The sequence below is a fragment of the Eublepharis macularius genome, chromosome 1 (genome assembly GCF_028583425.1).
Source record: "Eublepharis macularius isolate TG4126 chromosome 1, MPM_Emac_v1.0, whole genome shotgun sequence".
Lineage (NCBI taxonomy): Eukaryota > Metazoa > Chordata > Lepidosauria > Squamata > Eublepharidae > Eublepharis > Eublepharis macularius.
In genome coordinates this window covers 146,716,467-146,730,796 of record NC_072790.1, presented here as the reverse complement: position 1 = coordinate 146,730,796, position 14,330 = coordinate 146,716,467, and positions in this window count along the sequence as shown.

Genomic DNA, 14,330 nt, shown 5'->3' with positions numbered 1-14,330 from the left:
CACCCACCTATCCTAATCGAACCTAGTATCTTTCCCATCTGGTGCTTACCAGGTCACCAAGCAATATTTTCACCTATAGTCTATCCTAGATAGTCACTTCAAGCCTCTCCTAACTTATTGTTCTACCTCTAGACAAATGATTAAGTTGTTTTTTGGAGCAAGACGTCATCTTGCCCCAGGGAGCATTTCATCCTATAACTGGGCTCCCCAGCCATATGTTGTGTGTGTGTGTGTTCTGGATCCATACACCCACCCTCAAGTTCGCTTGAGACTCTTCTTCTTCTTGTGAAATGCTGGTCGTTTTGCTGCTTCTGTGGACTTCTTCTCTTTGAGACTGGTAATTATCACCCTTCCTGAAACTGCTTTCTCCCACTTTTCTCCTTGACTTTCTAAGTTAGCCTTGTATGTGTGCTGTGTGTGGTTTTCTGTACATTTGCCTTTTATTTCTCTTTAATTAAAAACCCTTTCTGGTTGAACATCTGCTTGATTTATTTGAGAGTTCTCTAAGAGAATAATCCCCATAAACATTGGTGGAGATACCTACTTACTCCCTCTCACTTGCTTCGTTAAATCTAATTCCCCAACCAATTAGGGAGACTTCCTGTTTGGGTAACAAGGTAGTTATTGGGGAGGACTATCACTTTCATATCCTATTTGTCAGCTTCTCTGCAGCATCTACCTGTTCACTGCTGAAGACTTTATTTAAAGAGATCAGTAGATCATTAATCTCATGATAGCTACTTGACATTTTTGTACCAGGTCTATGTTTATGCCTAGATGATTCCATGCATGACATTTATACTTACAGGTTTTATGATTTGCCATGATAGCAAAAAACAAAAAAAATCAGTCTGATAGTAGGAGCTGCTCTGAAATGGGCAAGAAGCTACAAATGCCAGAATGTTAAGAAGCTACCGGTAGCCCAAGGTGTTGTGATGTGGCCCTGGCATAATAGAACCAAACTGTCAATAGGAGATCATTGCCAGCCTCTAGGTTGGAGATCTTCCAGAATTATGACTGGCCTCCAGACAACAGAAATCATTTCTTGGGGAGAAAATGGCTGTTTTGGAGGGTGGCGTCTATGGCATTATACCCCACTGAATCACTGCTGCTGATAGATTTATAGTTTCTATCTTTAATTTCTGCTCAAGGTGCCAAATTTATTTTTTTGTTTCTGTGTCTGAAAGCAGCCAGTAACATTCCTGGCTGTGCTAATAGGTCTTGTTGCTCTATAATACTTGCAAAATACTTTCATTTGCATGACAGCCAGTACTTTGCTGTGGCTAAAGTGATAGACTAGGATTTGAGTGGCCCAGGATTGAATCCCCTCTTTGCCATGGAAACTTGCTGGGTGACCTTGGACCAGTCACATAGTCTTAGCCTAATCTACCTCACAAGATAGTTGTGAGGGGTAAAATGCAGTGGGGGAGAATGATGTGAACTGCTCCGGGTTCCTATTGGGGAGAAAGGTATGGTATAAATCAAGTAAAATTAAAAAAAAATTGTGTAACATCCTTTTGGTTGCCAATTTCCCATCAAAAAATTGCCACAAGTTCCCTTTTAAACAATTACCCTTCCTTCTTCCTTTCTTTCCCTTTCTTCCAGGATTTTCAGCCAAATTATGTTGTAATGTTTGTACAACTGTAAGAGGAATGAGTTGAGACTCATTCTGAAAAATCCCAAATCTTAGATCCTGGGGGCTTTCAATCTACCAGACTTCAACCTAACTTTTCAGAAGAGAAGATGGGAATAAAATTAATGAAAATTCCAAATCCTTTCAATGAGCAGAATAAACAGACTAGAGTTGAGATTACGACTGTATACATTCTTATGGACAATACTTTTGCTGTAATTCAAAAAATCTTATGGAAAAAGCAATAAGAGGAGGGAGTAAGGTTGGCACCTCTTTGTTTAAGGGGAAGTCTGAGTTCCATCAATGGATTAATTAGCAAATCTTCATTTAGAGTCTGATGAGATGTCATTTAGCAATGGAGTCCATCTCTGTGCTTTCTTGGTACTACCATGACATTATTTTCTTACATTTGTTGAGGTGCTCTTAATTACAAAATTAAAGGTTATTTTAAGGAATGAGACTGAACTAAGGCAGTATATCTACTTTCACATGTTTTGGCACACTAGAACAACATTTACAAACAAAAGTTTAGTATTTGCTTTTGGAACTTTTCAATTGATGTGAGTAGAACAGCTTAAGGACCTGTGGTAACGGGTTAATATCTTTTTTAAAATAAGTAATGGATGCTCTTTCATTAAACTTGTAGCAAATAATGGCAATAGTTAATCTTTTTGACGGAGTGATATTTTGTACATAGAAGATCTCTCCAGAAGACCTCTCTGCAGTACTCTCTTTCTAATTCTCAGGGAACCTGACCGGGGACCTGCATTTCAGGTCATGGGACTGGACCAGCATCTCAGATGCAAAATTATCAATGCCCTCATCAAACATTCCTCAAGACTCATTGAGGGAAGCAATGATAGTTAAACTGGCCTAACAATATAGGTTTCTACTATAGATATTCTCCTAGTGTTCAGCTTAACATGTGTATCAGTTATTTCCATATATAAATGGGGGGAGGGGATACAGAGGGAAAATTCTGCCTCTAGGAGCTGTGTGCTATGATTCAAACTGGATGGCATCTATTATCACCTCCTAACGGATGGCTTTAGCATTGTCAGCGATGAGAGCTGTGATCACCTGCTTGAAAGGGGGCCTGAATTCCCTGCTCAGGTGATAAGCAGGTCAAAGCTGACCACACTGGCCACCTGCTTGGTGGGTGCCTCTGCAAATACAAATGCTTGAATGTAGCAGTGAATGTGGCCATTTACAAGAAACCCACTTGCTCATATCTTAAACTCTTTTCCGAAAGAGCTAGAACTTTAATTTTGAAATGTAACCTGTGTTTCACCATGGTATGTTTCTAAACAGAAACTAGGAATGTTGGAAATATCATGCAGACTATTCATACAAGTTTGACTTGTTTTGGAACAGTGGAAATTACAGGCACTCAGACATTACAGAAACTGTTAGATGTATTCTGACCCTAATATATACCTACCCATTATTTTGCTATTTTGTGGAAAGACTTTTCAATTTTTCTTGTTAAATAGGTCCTAAACTCATTATAATGATCAGCTTCTACACATATTTGTGTATTTCCAAGGATATTGCAGTAATATTGACACACTGACAGTCTGTACTTCAGTCACTTACTTCCTTATCCAGCAGTTACATTTAAATTCAAACTGTTGCGGAGTTGTGCAAAGTAAGATCAGAAGTTCATAATACAACAAATAATGTCTTGCGGTAAATGTAGCACCCCTTGCATATAAATTTCCATTTCGGATTTCAGGCCCACAGCAATAATAGATAGCATCTCCTTGACCTATGTTTTTCCTTCTTTAAATTATCCACATGTATAAGCTGCAATGCCCTTAGGCTATAATGAAGGGAACAGCACAAATACCACCAAGTGAGATGAGATTATCACTTGTAATGAAAAAAATTATTACACATTTGAGCTAGCTAATGAGTGTCACTAGAATCTAGATTTCATTTCTTCAGTTTGTATGATTAAAATGTCACTTTAAATTTAAGTCTGCATGTTTTCTTTCATATGGGCAAGACTGTATTGTATATATTGATGTTTTTGTTCTCTAGGTGAGAACTCTCAATTATGAAGGCAAATTTTACAAACTGATTCTTTTCAGATCCTAATGGGTATCAATATGCTGTTTTCATGTTACTGTGTGAATGCGTCTCCCTCACAGAATGGGCAGCTGGTCCTGTCAGCACTCATTACCGCTTGGGTATGGGAAGAGGGCAACTTGAATCAGTTAATAGCACCAATATATGACAAAGGCTACTATAAAAATACTGTTGAATCCTACTCAGTTAGTAATTTGATAGCAGATGTGTAGTTCTTCCTTCTTATTATGGTTACTTCACTGTGGCAGTTTCCAGGAGACAAAGAGTAGTGATGACTGGCGTCAGGGAGCAAGACAACAGCAAGATTGTAAGATTCTGTTCAGCCCCCATGCAGGATTTTGGACAGCTCCAAGAAATAACAGAAGTTGATCCAATGAAATTCCAAGCTCAGCATAACCTTAATATCTTCTAGCAGGCTGATGACTGGTAACTGTCAAAGTGCCATCTCTCCAGTAAAGTGGAAACACATTTTAAAGGGTTGTCATTTGGTTTTACTTCGAATCCTATTAGAATCCTTTTTTGAAGGTGGCATTATTAAATAATCTATATTGTACTGTTTGTTCTGTCCACTGGGAACCTATTGGAATGGTCTCCAGGAGGAAGATAGGTTGATTCAGACTTCCAGCTGAAAGGTTTGAGCTGCAAGTTCCAGGTTTGGGGTTTTCTAGTGTGCCTCCCCTACCTTTCTTGGAGAGGTCTAGGGCAGTATTGTAGGGAGGGGGTCACAGACGTTTCACTAATGAGTTAGGAACATAGACTTCACCATTATGTTGCCTTACATATTATCTGTTGCTTAAAATATGTACTATATGCTACTTGTGCTTCGTGCTGTCTCATGTCAGTCCTAGAATTGATTATGTTCTGTTTCAGCAGTTCTTCAACCCTGTATTGGATTCTTGCTAATGCTATGTCTTTGTAAACTTGTATTCATTTACACTAGGACGTTGTTTATGTACAGAAATACCTGCCCTTGTCCTTGCTATTGATTGTACTAATCTTATACTATGTAATCTGCCTTGAGTCTCAGAGAGAAAGGCAGACTATAAACAAACAAACAAACAAACAAATACGAAACAAGACAGGTTACTCTGGATCAAGGTCACTAGCACAGTCAGGGATCATTGTCCAAAGCATCTTCTCATGACAGTTTCTGCTCCAGTGTTTCTTTCTCACTGTATTTCATGGGGCATCATTACATTTGTTGCTTCCATTCTTACACCTTGTTTTAATATGGATTCAGCATTCAATTCCAGTACACACTGTTCATCTTATAGGCTGCATATGTGTAAAATCAAACCCACAGGATGTTTTTTCATTGCCAGATGCTTTATGTCAGATGCATTGCTTTTGTTCTTCAGTATTTTTACTTATAAGCTGTTACTCAGAAATGGAACAATGGGAAAATATGTGGCTAAAAGGGTTGAAATTTACATTAAACTCTGGTCTTAAAGAGATCTTTTATAAGATGATGTATCTTTGGTATATAACTCTAGAGAAATTGGTCAAAATGCATAGGGTATTTCAAGTCTATGTTGGAAATGTGAACAACATGAAGGAACATTTTACCACATATGGTGGATATGTAAGAAAGCAAAAAAAATGGACACAAATACAATTATTAATTCATATTTTAAAGATTAATATACAATTGAAATCAGAGTCTTTCCTTTTGGGATTAATGAACACTCAGTTTGAAAAAAGTCATGGAACTTTGTTTTTATATATGATAATGGCAGAGAGATTATTGTGTGTGCACAAGTGGAAGAGTCTGATATTGCCTACAATAGAGGAATGGTTGGTGAAGGTGGTGGAGCTCACAATGATGGCTAAACTTACTTCACTGATTAGAGAAAAGACAATAAGTTCATTTATTGCTGATTGGAAACCCCTTATAGACTTTTTGAATTAGACAGATAATAATTTGATGATTTGTGGATTTGTGGATTTCATGAATAAGGAACTTGGACAATAGAAAAGAGAGAACTTTTCTTTGTAAATGTAGACTAAGAGAAAACTTACTAATTATACATATTTGTTGCAGAGAAAATCAGAAACCTCTTTTTAGTTTATATGGTTTTTCTCTCTTTTCCTTGTTTTGTTATTTGTTATTTGTTATTTCTTTTATACAAATTCAAATAAAAAAGAAACATGAAAAATAAAATGTAACAAACTTTTATCAAATTTTATCAACTATTACTTATAATAGTTGTAAACACAATCAATTTGGGCATTATTTACCTACTCATAAAAGTTACAACTGATGAACTTTTCAAACCATAAGAGCTGGTAACAGAAAACTGAAAACAAGGATTCTCACTTAGGGTTCTAAGAACACCTAATGGCCATATGTTTGCAAACTCCAGAGTAACTCAGTGTGGCGCTTCTGTGTTTCTGAGCAAAATGGTTTTCAGCACACACTCTTTGGTGAGAGGTATAGGGAATTTTCAGACTTGAATGGAAATGGTATCTGGAAATCAAAGGTGTTTGTGATAGACAAGCTCTTAGGGAAAGAATGAAAGTGAGAGCAACAGCTCCCACCACCACCCACCACCACAAAAAGCAGGAACTGACCACCCTTATCAAATCAGAGCAGTATAAAGAATGAAGTAACACCAGGCAGGTGGCAGACTGTGTATGTGCGGGGAGGGGGGGTGCTTTCTCTCTCAGAACAGGGCCTTGTATTACGGGAAGCTCAGAACTCATGCTAATCCCACTTGTGCCTTTCACATCATGAAACTATACATGATTTCAGAACAATTTTCCACAGTTGGAATCATCATGAGCAAGGCTATACTGCAGCTGGCAGCTCTGAAGAGGCTGAAAAAGGGGGAAGAGAGAAGCCAGGGTGGTGGGGAGGAGGGGGGAGTGTTTCAGCAGTGGGTCTGTTTTCAAGTACTTAAGCTTACAAACTCCCCCTTTGTGTTAAATTAAAACAAGACACTCAGCAAACTTTTCTTTTCCTCCTTAGTGAACAGGAAGAGAGCAGAAATTTGATGGAGAGTGATCAATGCACCAAAGAAATTAAAACTGGGCTATAAAAGTCCCGACACCAGCTGGGCAGAATATAAGCCAAAAAGCAATGACTTTTAATGGCAGGGAAGCGGTTTTGGTTAAGTGTATTAGGAAGAACTATCTGACAGCAAATAATCAATGTAACAAACTAAGGAGGTGAGTTGGGACGTGCCAAACCTGGACAGAGAGGTAATTTAGGTATACTAGGCTTACATAAGAGTTGGAATAGGTCATTTTCTGTTCTAGAATTTTGTGACTGACTGCCATGAATAAGGCTTGGAACAGATGATACGCTGGGAAAATCAGGACTAGATCTGCAATTACAGCCATGCTGGGGCCCAACTAAAATCAGGGCTCTGCAGAGAAAGGGAGAGAAGGTGTTCAATCAAGAGCACCTTCTATCTACTGCATCTGGTTCAGAAGCTCTCTTCTTTATTGGACTCTGCCAATCTGGTCATGTTGATCCATGCTATCGTAACCTTGTGGTTGGATTACTGTAATGTGCTTATGTTGAGCTGCACGTGAAGAAAACCTGAAAACTGAAGCTGGCCCAGAATGCATCAGCCTGATTTTTGTCAGAGGCTAGCCAATGGGGACCCATCTTAAAACAGCTACATTGGCTGCCAGTTTGTTTCTGAATTCAATCAAGGTGCTGGTTATTATGACCATTAAAGCCCTTCCCAGTCTAGGACTCACATGTTTAAAGCACTGTCTCTTACCATATCTCTCTCTGTGTGCACCAAATACAGTTTACAGGCTGTCACCAGCTGGCTGTTCCCCCACTTCCTCTCTATAGAACAGGCTCCTTGAGGAGGTGAGAGGAGCATGGTTGCTAGAAATCTTCAGGCTGCACTGCAAGGTCATTTTATTTGCCAGGGATTTTAATGGTCTATATACTGCACATATTTTATAGTGGGAAGGGGGGATTTGGAATTTTATTTTGTATGTTTTAAATGGAATGTGCTGTTTTACATTTTAATTTATAAGCTGCCTAGAGCTCGGATGAAAAGTGGGGTATAAATATTTAATAAATATCCCATTTTTTCCCTTTAAAGAATCAATAATAAATGGGAGAAGACCATTCTGTGATCTTCTTTGAGTGTTTGAAGGAGACCTAGTTTATAGGCTGTTGTTGGTAAGCAGCACTAGGACTCACATATTCATGTATGACTGTCTTTTAGTTCTTGAATTACCCAGCTCTTGATCACTCTCATTTCAACATGACATCCATTTTTGTTGTAAAGTATTATATTTGGATTGTCATTGGGGAGAATATTATAGAATATTGTTCCCATTGTCTATCTACAAGCTCCCTTGAAGGAGAAGCTCATAAATCCAGGTGTGTGTCCAACTTGGCCATTGTAAATTGTTTGATATTTTAAATTGGTGATTTAAATCACTGGCATACTGATCATTTTATTTGTTTATTTTTATTCATATTGTTTATAGTCCACCTTTCTCACTGAGATTTAACATAGATTACACAGTATAAGTAAATTCAATTGACAGGATGGGAAATCCAATAATCAGTGTAATAGGAGTAGTATTGTAGAAACCCGAAACCATTCGGAAAAATCTGAGATAAATCTGAAAGAAAGCGTAAGTATTATAAAATGGTATGTTAAATGGTGCAGAAATTACATAGTAGAATAATACATAAAGCAACAGATAGTATGAACTATACACAGGGGTATAGTCTACAGTCCCTTTCTCTTCTTTAAAGCATCTTTCTGAACCATTTTGTTATAGTGTAACCAGGAGCACAGGGAGCTATGAGGACATGGGCCGAGAGAGAGAGCCTTTTCTTCCTTCCTCCATGTGTGGAAAAAAAAAAGCTTGGAGAAGCCGTTTGCCAGATTAAGCCAAGTATTCCAGCCCATCAAAGTCTGCTTCCTGGATCCAATCCAAGATTCTCCAATGTGATCCATCTGGATGATGTTGGATTGGCATAAATTTGACTATTCAGCCAGTTCACAAATCCTGGTTCTTAAATGATTTTAACAGCCAGGATAGGCAAGAATCCAGGGCACAAGTAGTGGGCTTCACATATCCCAGGATTCTGTCATCATCCATACATAAATAGACCAGACAATGTATTATACATTTCTTCTGTCAGATCTATGTTACTTACAACTGATATCTTTGTAATACTTTATCAGCAAAGAACTTTCCAAAAGTATCACAACTAATCGTCTGTTTCTGAGAAAATAAACTCAGATTTTAAGAATTGGCAGATACTAAGTTACCTTAAACAATTGGGATGGTTATGAACTAGCTGATGTAATGGTAGCAGAGAAGAAACATTTCTTTGTTGCTATCACTGCCACTGTATAGGTCTTCCAGTGGACTCTCTAATATGACCTGTCAGAACGAGTAAGAGTTTTCTGCCAGCATTGTTCAAGATTTCTCCTGGCAATCTTAAGATCTCCCAGCTCCATGGTAAACCAGGGGGTTGAGTTTCACCCTAGGGGCAAGAGAGTTCAAAGGGAGGCATCCTTGATGATAGCTTCAAGGGACTTCAAGTTCCAAGCTCCCACCACAGCCTCAACAGAGCATGTGTTTTGAATTCTAAAATCCCCAGAGCATTCTGTAATCCAATAATATCCATGAGCAATTGTGGATGGACCTTCTTAACCGGGCACCCTTTCCTGTTGGGTGTCTGGGCCACATTCACCCTTGTTTTGAGGTTCAGGCCACATCTACTAACTATGGCAAACTGCAAGTTTCCTAATTAAGTTATCCCAGTTTAAGTTTACATAGTAATCAAATTAATGGTGTACTGATGATTCAGCCATAGTTAAGCAACATTAAAGCTCATTGATTATCAGAAGAGATTTAAACATTGTGTCTCTCACTCAAATCAATGGGATGTAAACATCTGGACTGTATTCTGCACACAGTTATTTTCTGTCAAAAGGAATTACGAGCCAGCCTGTTCTAACTACTTGGCATTCTTGTAAGACAGAATGTACATAGTCACTATACAATATTAGCTGTAACAGCAGTGATATATCATTAGTGGTAGTTTCTATTGGATTGCCTGTATAACCAAAGACCACTATAATTATTAGAAGCAAGTATATGACTTGAAAAGTGCTTGTCCGATGTGCTTATTTAAATAGGGAATATTAGTATGTAAATTACTATTGCAGGCTTCACTATACTTGGTGCCATCTAACTTCTGAATGTCATGTGGAGATGTGTGTGTAAAGAGCCATCAAGTCACAGCCGACTTATGACAACCTCTGCTTGGGTTCTGAAGGCAAGAGACTATGAAGGCATAATAATCCTGGTCTTCCTTGGTAGTCTCCCATCCAAGTATGAACCAGCATCAACCCTATTAGCTTTGAAAATGTGACAAGTTCGGGCTAGCCTGGGCCATCCCCTTTAGGGCCAGGTGGAGGTACAATTATTTATTTATTTATTTTATTTATTCAATTTATATACCGCCCATCCCAGGGGCTCTGGGTGGTGAACAGTTAAAATTGATAAAAACAAAAACTAAAATCAATATACAAATAATAAAACAAATTAACAAGGTGCAGTGGTGGGGAGAACCTTCCCCACCCCAAAGGTGGGAGGCCGACATGGCACCGCCCCCTTCAATCACCAAACGCCTGGCGGAACAGCTCTGTCTTACAGGCCCGGCGGAACGATAATATGTCCCGCTGGGCCCGGGTTTCCATTGACAGAGCGTTCCACCAGGCTGGGGCCAGGACTGAAAAAGCCCTGGCCCTGGTTGAAGCGAGGCGGGCTTCCTTAGGGCCGGGGACCACAAGTAAATATTTATTCGCTGATCGGAGCGATCTCCGGGGAACGTACAGGGAGAGGCGGTCCCGAAGATATGCCGGTCCCAACCCACTCAGGGCTTTAAAGGTAAGAACCAACACTTTGAACCTGATTCAGAATTCAACTGGAAGCCAGTGCAGCTGGCGCAGGACAGGTGTGATGTGTGACTGGTAAGGTATACCAGTCAGGACCCGTGCCGCCGCATTCTGGACCAGTTGTAGTTTCTGGATCAGGCCCAGGGGTAGCCCAGCGTAGAGTGAGTTACAGTAATCTAGCCTGGAGGTGACCGTTGCATGGATCACTGTAGCCAGGTCCTGGGGCGTCAGGTAGGGGGCAAGTTGCCTGATCTGACGAAGATGGAAAAATGCAGACTTGGCAACCGCCGTGACCTGGGCCCCCATCGATAGGGAGGCATCCAGGAACACACCCAGACTCTTTACCACTGGTTTCGCCAGCAGCTGTGGCTGGCATCTTCAGAGGTGTAGCACCAAAAGACAGAGATCTCTCAGTGTCACAGTGTGGAAAAGATGTAGGTCATTTGTATCTACTCAGGAGGGGTGGGATTGAGCTGAGTCATCCTGTAAGAGTTTCCCAGGGTGTGGAATGCTAATGGCGGGAGGCTTCACTGTATCCTGAGGAGGTTCTTTTGCATATGGATTGGTACTTGATGTGCTAATCTTCTCTGCGGGGCTATTGTCGGGGATAGAATGTTTTGTTAGCCTGGTGTTTTTCAGAACTGGAAACCATGCTCTGTTCCATGCTCTGTTCATAAGAATGAACAGAGCATGGTTTCCAGTTCTGAAAAACACCAGGCTAACAAAACATTCTATCCCCGACAATAGCCCCGCAGAGAAGATTAGCACATCAAGTACCAATCCATATGCAAAAGAACCTCCTCAGGATACAGTGAAGCCTCCCGCCATTAGCATTCCACACCCTGGGAAACTCTTACAGGATGACTCAGCTCAATCCCACCCCTCCTGAGTAGATACAAATGACCTACATCTTTTCCACACTGTGACACTGAGAGATCTCTGTCTTTTGGTGCTACACCTCTGAAGATGCCAGCCACAGCTGCTGGCGAAACGTCAGGAACTACAATGCCAAGACCACGGCAATACAGCCCGGAAAACCCACAACAGCCATCGTTCTCCGGCCGTGAAAGCCTTCGACAATACATGCTTCCTTATCCCTTATCTTAATTTACCCCTCTGGAAATAAATATACGACCAATGTAGAAAAACTCACACTTTTTGATTCTATCTCTTACCTTCACTAGTATTGGGTCATGTGTACAGGAGAAGTTAGAGGGGAATGATACATGAAGACTGAAGGCACTGCAATGTAGTACTCTAACAGTGCAATCCAAAGAAGAGTTACATTCTTCTAAGCCCATTGGCATCAATGAATTTAGAAGGGTCAGCTTTGCTTAGGATTGCACTTGAAAGTAGTGATGGTCAACTGACAGCTTGTGGTCCAGATTTGGCCCTTGAAGCAATCTGGCTGCACTAGATCCCATTTTGGTCTTCCTCCAGGGACATCTGGTTGGCTACTATGTGAAGCAGGATGCTGAACTAGAGGGATCCAGGACAGCTGATCTTTGAGTCTTATGCACCAAAATGTTTCCAAATTACAAAAATTAAAATTCTACTTTTCAATAATATAGCTCTCTTTTGTTTTTACTCTAATATGCTAATGCATATATTTGCATATAAGTTTATGTATGAACATATGTGGTAGATGGCACCAATGTTATTATGAAAATAATCACTGCCAATCTCTGTTTCATGGGCAATAAAGTTCCCCTGCCAGTATTTCAGTTTAGCCACTTCTCTAAATATTAGTACACAGGCAAACTGAAGACCCAGAAACTGGTCCTTAATAATGGTCAAGATATGAGTCAAGTGGCACCTTAAAAATCAGCAACATTTTCAGGGAATTGTTAGCAGTCAGACCCCTCCTCCCACTGAGAGGCAGTTTATGGACATAAAATCATAAACCTCCTTCCTCCTATAGCATAAGTGCCATATACTGCCTGGCCTGAAATATGCCAGTCAGGTATAAGGGCGTGGAAAAATATTTCAAAAGGAAAGTCAGAGCAGCCGGCTGACTAAATACCCTCTCCATGCCCTGGAAAGATGCATAACTTAGGACAATGAGGCTCCCAAGAAACTTCTGATTCAGTTCGTCAATGCCCAATCTAACTTCCCCTCATGCATTTACCTTAATCAAGCAACACTCATGCTATTCAGCAAATTCAGTAGCTTTTCCCATCTGATATTCAAAAGGTCATCAAGTACCACATACACCTATAGTCCACCTCAGGAAGCCTCTCCTAACTTATTGACCAGCTTCAGAGAAACACATCAAGTTATTCTTTGGGGGCAAAGACGTCAGCTTACCCTAGGGAGCATTTTGCCCTATAATTGGACCCTCCCAGCCACCAGTGTGTGTGCATTCTGGATCCGTCTACATGCCCCAAAATCTGTTTGGGCCTCTTCTATACTTTGTGAACTGCTGGTCATTTTGCTGCTGCTTCCATGGACCTCTATCTTTGAGACTAGTAACTATTGCCTTCCCCAAAACTGCTTTCTCCCCCTTTCAGCCTTGATTTTCTCTCAGCCTTGTATGTGTGCTGTGTGTGATTTTCTGTACATTTGCCATTTTATTTCTCTTTTAATAAAAAAAAAACCCTTTCTGGTTGGATATCTGCCTGCTTTATTTCGAGAGTTCTTTTAAGGGAACAATCCCCATAGACATAGGTAAAGAATCCCTGCTACCCTCTCTCACTCGTCTCCTTTAAGCTAATTCCTCCAACTAATTAGGAGGCCATCTATTTGGGTAACAAAATAAGCATCAAGAGTCAAAGCTCTATCATATCAGCTTTAACTCTCAAAAGCTTATCCCTTGAAAATCTTGTTGGTCTCAAAGGTGCCACTGGACTCAAATCTTGCTGTTCTACTGCAGACCAACATGGCTACTCACCTAAAATGGTTATGGTCAAGTGATAATTCCTGTTTAGTCACAGAAAATTTACTACATCTCTGAAGTTCAGTATGTGGGTTGTAGCCACCAATTTTTTGTGGGGGAGGAGGAGGCTATGCAAGATGTTCATTTTGGATCATCTGGGCTCTGTATTGTACTATGTATGAGCACAGGCATTGTGTGTCTGAGGATCCTGTTTTAGATTAGACAGTTTCAGATGGTTGATTTATACTGACCACCTGGCCAAGAAGAGTCTTATGGAGCACAAAGCTCTCTTTGATGCATCTGAAGGATGACGTTAAGACTGACTGACACAATAGCTGGAAATAGTCTCTGGAAGACAACAGCAGAGAGGAACTGTTTATATAAGTTACATGCTTTGTTGATGACGCATTTGCTATTTAGCTAATACTTGATCAACCGAGTAGCCCAGATGTATGTGTGATGTAAATAAAAAATTTATCCAAAGTTACCTTGAAATTCTGGTCCTCTCTTTTCTTCCTAGTCTGAAGCATCTTAGCCAGATGAAATGTTAGAGATGGATCCATGGAGGCAGAAACAAGAGGCTTCCCTAAAACCATGGATAATTTTTAAAATGCCAGATAACTGGCAGCCTTAATAAGGCATTATCCAAATAAACTTTGAAATCCATACAATGTATACACATAATTAAGTGAATGATATCTCAGAATGTGATGTCTCCTGGTCTCTAAGGCAATGCTTTATGCTTTATTATTGAAGCCCATTGTTACGTACAAGGAGTTTAAAATGTCATTTAAAAAGTGAAGCAACTGAATTCAGTCTCTATAACTGAGCTACA